The sequence below is a fragment of the Diachasma alloeum genome, unplaced genomic scaffold (genome assembly GCF_001412515.2).
Source record: "Diachasma alloeum isolate Michigan unplaced genomic scaffold, Dall2.0 Dall_scaffold_00489, whole genome shotgun sequence".
NCBI classification, from domain to species: Eukaryota; Metazoa; Arthropoda; class Insecta; order Hymenoptera; family Braconidae; genus Diachasma; species Diachasma alloeum.
The window spans coordinates 8,947-17,892 of record NW_021680622.1 but is presented as its reverse complement, the minus strand read 5'-3'; positions in this window follow the sequence as shown (position 1 = coordinate 17,892).

Genomic DNA, 8,946 nt, shown 5'->3' with positions numbered 1-8,946 from the left:
AACCGCTTGCTGCTAATAAAAGTGAAGAGAAATAACGCATGGTTCTACGTAGCTCCTGAGGTCGAGAGTATCACGATAACGTGCCGAGATAAAGAAACCAGAGACGTTCTTCAAGACTCGGGCATTCTGGAAGTACCAGACTTTTGTGGAGTGGTCACTGGAGATTTCAGCGTCAAAGGCCGAAAGTCATTCGGAACAGAATTGAATTCTCATTTTTAACCGAAGTTGAATCTGACGCTGGATGACGATATCGCAGGGAGACTCAATCAAGTAAATAGAAACTTGAGTGACGTACAACTTTCCAACGTAGTTGGGAATGTGAAAGAATTAAAGGGCCTGGAGGTACAACTGGAGACCATGAAGGAGGACCTGACCGAGCAGAAGAAAAAATTCAACACGAGCCCAGGGATGCGTAGTTACCACGAGTACCTAACTCATCCGTCATCAATTTTCACCTTGACAGTGATGATAACGTTCATCATTGCGGGATTCCTGATTTGTTGGTGGTATAAAAGGTCTAGGAGGCCGTGGCTGATGCCCAAGAGAGAATCATCGCTTGAAGCGACAGTCATCGAGGGCTGATTAGATTAAGGGAAAATTGTAAACGATGTATTGAAATGTATATAATCAGAGAAGAAAATTATCAAACTGACAATTTTCTTCCCCCTACAGGGAGGGATGTTATGCCCCACAAAGTGGAGCATAATTACTCAATCATTCCGAAAAATCAGCCAACAAATGTAGCACATATTTCGGAATACAAACATAGAATTAAGCAATTGTATACTTACNGTTCTTTTTAACAATTAATGATTCATCATCGTTTCATTATGCTGAGTGTTAACACGCACGAAAAAAATTCATAGAAATTCCTAGCGAATTCGCTAGACAATTTTATTGTATTTCTAATGAACTTTTTATTAGTTTTTGGTCGTTTCCATCGAAATGTTCAATAGAACATATTCTATAGAAAAAATCAATAGAATTCTATTTTTCTATAAAAATTATTCTATAGAGATATTTTCTGTGCAATTTCCTTGGCTCACATTCTCTAATTTTTTTTTGTTTAATTTTCTTGATGAAAAGAAAAAAAATAGAGTGAAAAAACGTGGAAAATTTGAGCCNACATTTCCACTGGGCTCAATCGCCTGGTGTTATCGTAACACCATACAGATATGAGGCAATGGCCAAGACGTCATAGCCTCTCGTCGTAATAAATACTCGAGAGACTGATGGCTCTGGGCCAGTAACTTAACCGATTCTTATCGCGGTTCACCTGATACCTTCCGTATCAGAATGAACACATTGAATTGTCTTTCAAGAGTTGAGATTGAATAAAGGATATTATTTAGTATTTGTCGCGCAAGTGCTATTTTCTTCCGAATTATCGAACCCAACCGCTCGGGACTCTAACAAAATCAAAATGGTGGATAATCCCCGTCGGTATTGGAGCCGACTACCATGCGAGCGCCCGCCTTAAAGACATGTTACAATATGATTTCTACCTTACCGACAATTGCTTGAGACTACTTTCGGACAAATCGTCATTCTTGTGAACTGCCGCACGGGCGGCCTCTCTGTTCGCGGGATTATAATTCGACGATTATTTCCATTTCTGTAATCAAAATCTTAACATATATAGTTCTACGAATGGTTACTATTGTCTTATGAAAGGAAAAGAGAAAAGAATTATAGCTGCGCAAAACAGTATAGGCCTCATTGCGAGTATTCTATCCCTAGAATTGTTCGAATATTTTTTCGAAATAAACGATGGTTTAGTTATTGATTATCCTTGAACGTCATCTGCACTTATATTTACGAATGATCCAGTATTTCGTGCATTTCTCGATTCGTACGGGCATCTGAGTGGGAAAACTGCTAGGTGTTAACTGAATTGTCATCTTACGTTAACTCATACAAATAAGTGTCCTATACACAATATGACGTTTCAGCGCGTTAGGTATTCGGATTTCAAGCTTTCGTGCTTTTCACTCTTCCAACAAACATTTTTCATTACAACCATAGCTTCGAGAAAAATCTCATTAGATCGAATCTCCGATTCGATTGCAATTCATTCGTAGGAAACGTGGATCACGTTCAGTTGACCATTCGAACCGAAGACTCTTATCACGACCTATTAGTCGAAAAAAATGGTCCGTCGAATAATCCTGAATATATTGTGAAGACCATAACGGAAAATAATGCCTACTGATTCCCATATACCTTTGCTTCTTCGTTAATCCGGCATTTAGTTATGAATCAAGTACTCGAATTAAAAAAAATAAGAATCTCGCAAATTTACATGTTCAATGCTATTACATTTGAAGAGAATAGCATACGCGAAGAAGTATGATGAAAACCATGTATACGATTTGTGAGTATCGGAAAACCACTCATGCTGCGGGTGACCCATTCCCGCCATTCGAGATCGGACATTTACTATCTAGGGGATTTCCGAATCCGAGCTTTCGACTCATTCTGGCGTCTGGAGTTTGGCGAGCGTGACTACCAGCCACTGAAACAAAGGAGCGGTTAGTAGCTAACTTCGCGGACTGGCGGAACTTATTTTGACGATTGTACAGTTGTTCGCTCACATTTTTCACAAGGCTGTGGACAGTCGTGGATGTGTACAGTTGTGGAGATACGAACGCCCCCCCCCCCATTTCTCACAATTTATTATTCCACTAGCGCCGCCGCGGCCGCGACGTTGATGCTCTGTTATTATGCCTTTTTTTATTGTTCTTTTTAACAATTAATGATTCATCATCGTTTCATTATGCTGAGTGTTAACACGCACGAAAAAAATTCATAGAAATTCCTAGCGAATTCGCTAGACAATTTTATTGTATTTCTAATGAACTTTTTATTAGTTTTTGGTCGTTTCCATCGAAATGTTCAATAGAACATATTCTATAGAAAAAATCAATAGAATTCTATTTTTCTATAAAAATTATTCTATAGAGATATTTTCTGTGCAATTTCCTTGGCTCACATTCTCTAATTTTTTTTTGTTTAATTTTCTTGATGAAAAGAAAAAAAATAGAGTGAAAAAACGTGGAAAATTTGAGCCGAGGAAATTTCATAGAAAATATCTCAATAGAATAAGTTGTATAGAAAAATATATTTCTATTGAGTTTATCTACAGAATATTTTCTATTGAACATTTCAATAGAAATGGCCAGAAGCTAATGGAAAGTTCAATAGAAATCCAATAGAATTGTCTAGCGAATTCGCTAGAATTTTCAACTGAATTTTTTCATATATGAAGATCGATGGTAACAATACGTCTCGGTTAATGAATTGTTCAACCCTCTATTGTGACAGTCTGCCTGAGTAGTACTTTCTTTTGAGAATTTTTGTGCAATTCTTCTAAAAATCCGAGGTATTTCTCAAATTGGTTCTCCTTTCTCATTTCAATCAAAGTGCAGTAGTCAGTCACGTGACTCCTTCACATTAGTTTTGTTCAGGAAATTCCGCCTTTTCTTTTCAATTGTTTTCCCATTGTTTATCCAAAAATTCTAGAACATTTGAGAACTTTATCATATTTTTTTAGAAAACCTCATAATTGTTTTGAATTCTTTGGAAAATTCCCAAATTATCCTACATTTGGATGAAAAAGTAGACGATTCTCTAATTTTTGAGGGAACTTGCAAACTTCCTTGCAGTTTCTATAAATCATTCTCTATTCACCTTTCTAGAGATCAATGTTACATATAGAGAAGCTGAAATATATATTCATTAATGAATGAATTAATTTCTGAAGATGTTTTCTTAATAAGGGCTCACATCGGGAATAGGACCTACTCTAAAATTTTCATATTCCTAGTGTCAATAGTTTCTGATTTTCATTATTATTTCAGGCAACCTTTTCACTTTTCTAAAGCAATTGCGGCCTTGATATTGGTGGCCTTTCCATTTTCCCCTTTTTTTCCGAGTCAGATTCAATATTCCTTATTTCAATTCATTGTCAGCTGTGAAATTTATTCATTAGCTGTGAAATTTTCATATTGCAATGAACGATTTGCGCATGTGGTAATTCCTATGCTCATTGAATGAGATTTTGATCATAATTACAATCAAATTTCTTCTTGAACATAATTCAGAGAGTAAAGGCCTGGAATTCAATGTTTGGTGATACTCTGGTAAAGGTGTGTGCCAACACTGCTATAATTTTTTTAATTTAGTTTACTCGGTAGTTCAATTAATCTGCTGTTTATATTATCAATACAATTTCATGCTTAGAATATCGTCACCTCATGTTTTTAGGACCGAATAAAAAATTGAAACTTACAAGACAGTTTGACTTCTCCATTCTTTCTCATGAATTTAAAATTCATGTTAATGGTTCCGATAATATTACGTAAATATCATCATTTTTGTTCTCTGCTATTATGGAATATTGAGTCATAGCTTTTTATTCATAATAGAATTTTCTAATTTAGATATTATTATTATTCGTTCAAAGTAAAAAAATAGATCATCACTTTCACTGTGTTGCATTCAGATTCTCCTATACTTAACGTAAAAAATGTCAGATAATCTGATAATTCTGGCTATTGATTCTAATCAACGTTATTTGGAGAAAATTTTAGTAAATTCAACATTAAGGAAATTGAATAATTCGATTTTCCTCTGACCGATTTAGGTCAGTATTTTCGATTGATAAATCAATTATAATTATCCAAATCATTTGATTATTATATTGATAAATCAATTATAATTATCCAAATCATTTGATTTATCAATCGACAATACAGAGAAATTAGGTACAAAATATTCATGTCTTGAATCGGAATTTAAAAGTAACTTTCTATCTTCACGCTGTTAAGAAATATTGAATACCATCTAATTTTCAGTAGAATTTCAATTTTCATGATTTTTCCCTTTCAAACTGAATTAAATGTCTCTGACCTTTAGGACATTACTACTGAACTGTCCATGAAATTTAATTTTGTTATCACCAGTAGACTAATGAAATGATTGAAAAATCGCAATTTTCAGAGACTGCGCCGTTTTTTCATGTAAATAATTCTATAATAATCGATTTTCCATTCTAAGAATAATTTTTCCTGAATTGTAACGAATTTTTCCGATTTCAGAACCACCAAAAAACGATTTCATGGAAAAAAATTATATTTTTGGAAAGTTGAACTATTTCTATTATTCATTCCTAGGAAGGGATTGTTGAAAAAAGCAAGTGTGTGGCATTCCTTTCGAAAACCGTTGCTAATCCATGCTTTATTTTCGATCTTCTAGCCAATTCAACAATGATTGAAAATCTTCACATAAACAGTAGTCAGACATTTTTTTTCATGGAGAAAATTCAATATTCTTTGATTTTGTGGTGTAAAGTATTGACTTCATTAAACAAAACCTTGAAAAATAAAAATCGAATAAAAAAATTTTAATCGAATATTTTTAGATTTCCAATTTTTTTCATTCCATTATCGACGTTCAAGTTTATCTTATTATCAATCAGTCAATCTTATTAGCTCTTCACAATTGTCACAAAAAAAAATGGTCATTCCAGTAATTGTAAACAAATTCTTGTGTAGAAAATATACACTGATGTATTTAATATATGTATATATACGATGCTTGTTTCTTCTTTTCGAGATAAGAAATCAAATTTGTAATTTTCGCGCACTTTCTTGAATAGCATCCTCATGAAAATTAACATGAGAACTCGCCAAAAATTCTCATCAATGTGCCCATCAGGATCTCCGTAAATATAGCGAAATCGAGTGATTTGGCGGCCATTTTGAAAACACCTAAATTATGTGCTATTTATACGCTTTTTTTTTTGGTATCCGAAAAATTTTTTGCTTTGCTGGGGTAGTCGAAAATGAGGGGGGAAAAGCGTCAAAACCCATTAAACGCCATAACGGAAATTTTGGTTGGGCGGAGTAGTCCAAAGATGCATGGAAAATTATGTGCTCATCAATATTCGTAAGCACAAATGATTTTTATTGCCAATAGCAACGTGTTGAATTATTTGTTATCAATGAATCTTCTTCTACTCCTATGTGTACTGACTCCTATGTGTACTGAATCGGATTTATAAATGCCTCGAGATTAATGTGCCCATCAATATTAGTTAACAAAAATGATGTTTATGGCAAAAATAGTTGTGTTGTATTGTTTATCAAAGACAGACCTAGTCACAGGACTTAGGCTCACAGACTAGATTCAGCTCACGCAGTATGTCTATTGACTTGGACTTATAAATGACTGGAGATTTATTTGCCCATCAATATTAGCCAATGAAAATGATTTGTATGGAAAAAATCGGGGTGTTGTATTTTTTATCAAGGACAGACCAAGTCACATGACACAGCTCCCGTATTATGTCTATTAACTTGGACTTATAAATGACTAGAGATTTATGTGCTCATCAATATTAACCAACAAAAATGATTTTTATGGAAAAAATAGTTGTGTTGTATTTTTTATCAAAGACAGACCGAGTTACATGACTTAGGCCCACAGACTAGACTCCTCTTATGCAGTATGTCTATTGACTTGGACTTATAAATGACTGGAGATTTATGTGCCCATCAATATTAACCAACAAAAATGATTTTTATGGAAAAAATACAACACCCCTATTTTTTCCATACAAATCATTTTTGTTGGTTAATATTGATGAGCACATAAATCTGTAGTCAATTATAATTCTAAGTCAATAGACATACTGCGTGAGCGGAGTCTAGTCTGTGAGCCTAAGTCATGTGACTCGGTCTGTCTTTGATAAAAAATACAACACCGCTATTTTCTTCCTATAAATCATTTTCATTGGCTAATATTGATGAACACATAAATCTCCCGTCATTTTTAAGTCCAAGTCAATAGACATACTGCGTGAGCTCTCTCATGTGGGATGGTCTGTTGTTGATAAAAAATACAACACCATGATTTTTTATTCAAAAATCACTGTTGTTGGCTAATATTGATGAGAACATAAATCTCTAGTCACTTATAAGTCCAAGTCAATGGACATAATGCGTGCACTGTGTCTAGTCTGTGGGCCTAAGCCATGTGACTCGATCTGTCTTTGATAAAAAATACAACACAACTATTTTTGCCATAAAAATCATTTTTGTTGGTTAATATTGATGGGCACATATATCTCCAGTCATTTATAAGTCCAAGTCAATAGACATACTGCGTGAGCTGAGTCTAGTCTGTGAGCCTAAGTCATGTGACTCGGTCTGTCTTTGATAAAAAATACAACGCAACTATTTTTTCCATACAGATCATTTTCATTGGCTAATATTGATCAGCACATAAATCTCTGGTCATTTATAAGTCCAAGTTAATAACATAATACGGGAGCTGTGTCATGTGACTCGGTCTGTCCTCGATAAAAAATACAACACCATGATTTTTGATTTAAAAATCACTGTTGTTGGTTAATATTGATGGGCACATAAATCTCCAGTCCTTTATATGTCCAAGTCAATAGACATAATACGTGAGCTGAGTCTAGTCTGTCGGCCTAAGTCCTGTGACTAGGTCTGTCTTTGATAAAAAATACAACACAACAATTTTTTCCATAAAAATCATATTTGTTGGCTAATATTAATGAGCACGTAAATCTCTAATCAATTATAAGTCCAACTCAATAGACTTAATGCGTGCGCTGTGTCTAGTCTATGGGCCTAAGTCATGTGACTCGGTGTGTCGTTGATAAAAAATACAACACAACTATTTTGTCCATACAAATCAATTTCATTGGCTAATATTGATGAGCACATAAATTTCTAGTCATTTATACGTCCAAGTTAATAGACATAATACGGGAGCTGTGTCGTTCGACTTGGTCTGTCCTTGATAAAAAATACAACACCATGATTTTTTATTTAAAAATTACTGTTGTTAGTTAATATTGATGCGCACATAAATCTCCATTCATTTATAAGTCCAAGTCAATAGACGTAATTCATGCGCTGTGTCTAGTCTGTGAGCCTAAGTCATGCGACTCGGTCTGTCGTTGATAAAAAATACAACACAACTATTTTTCCCGTACAAATCATTTTGGTTGGTTAATATTGATGAGCGCATAAATCTCCAGTCATTTATAAGTCCCAGTCAATAGACATAATGCGTGAGCGGAGTCTAGTCTGTGAGCCTAAGTCATGCGACTCGGTCTGTCGTTGATAAAAAATACAACACAACTATTTTTCCCGTACAAATCATTTTGGTTGGTTAATATTGATGAGCGCATAAATCTCCAGTCATTTATAAGTCCCAGTCAATAGACATAATGCGTGAGCGGAGTCTAGTCTGTGAGCCTAAGTCATGTGACTCGGTCTGTCTTTGATAAAAAATAAAACACAACTATTTTTTCCATACAAATCATTTTTGTTGGTTAATATTGATGAGCACATAAATCTCTAGTCATTTATAAGTCCAAGTTAATAGACATACTACGGGAGCTGTGTCATGTGACTTGGTCTGTCCTCGATAAAAAATACAACACCGCTATTTTTTCCATACAAATCCTTTTCATTGGCTAATATTGATAAGCACATAAATCTCCCGTCATTTTTAAGTCCAAGTCAATAGACCTAACTCATGCGCTGTGTCCAGTCTGTGGGCCTAAGTTATGTGACTCGGTCTGTCTTTGATAAAAAATACAACACAACTATTTTTTCCGTCCAAATTATTTTTGTTGGTTAATATTGATGAGCACATAAATCTCTAGTCATTTATAAGTCCAAGTTGATGGACATGATACGGGAGCTGTGTCATGTGACTTGGTCTGTCCTTGATAAAAAATACAATACCCCTATTTTTTTCATACAAATCATTTTCATTGGCTAATATTGATGAGCACATAAATCTCCCGTCATTTTTAAGTCCACGTCAATAGACATAATTCATGCGCTGTGTCTAGTCTGAGGGCCAATGTCATNTTTCTAGTCATTTATACGTCCAAGTTAA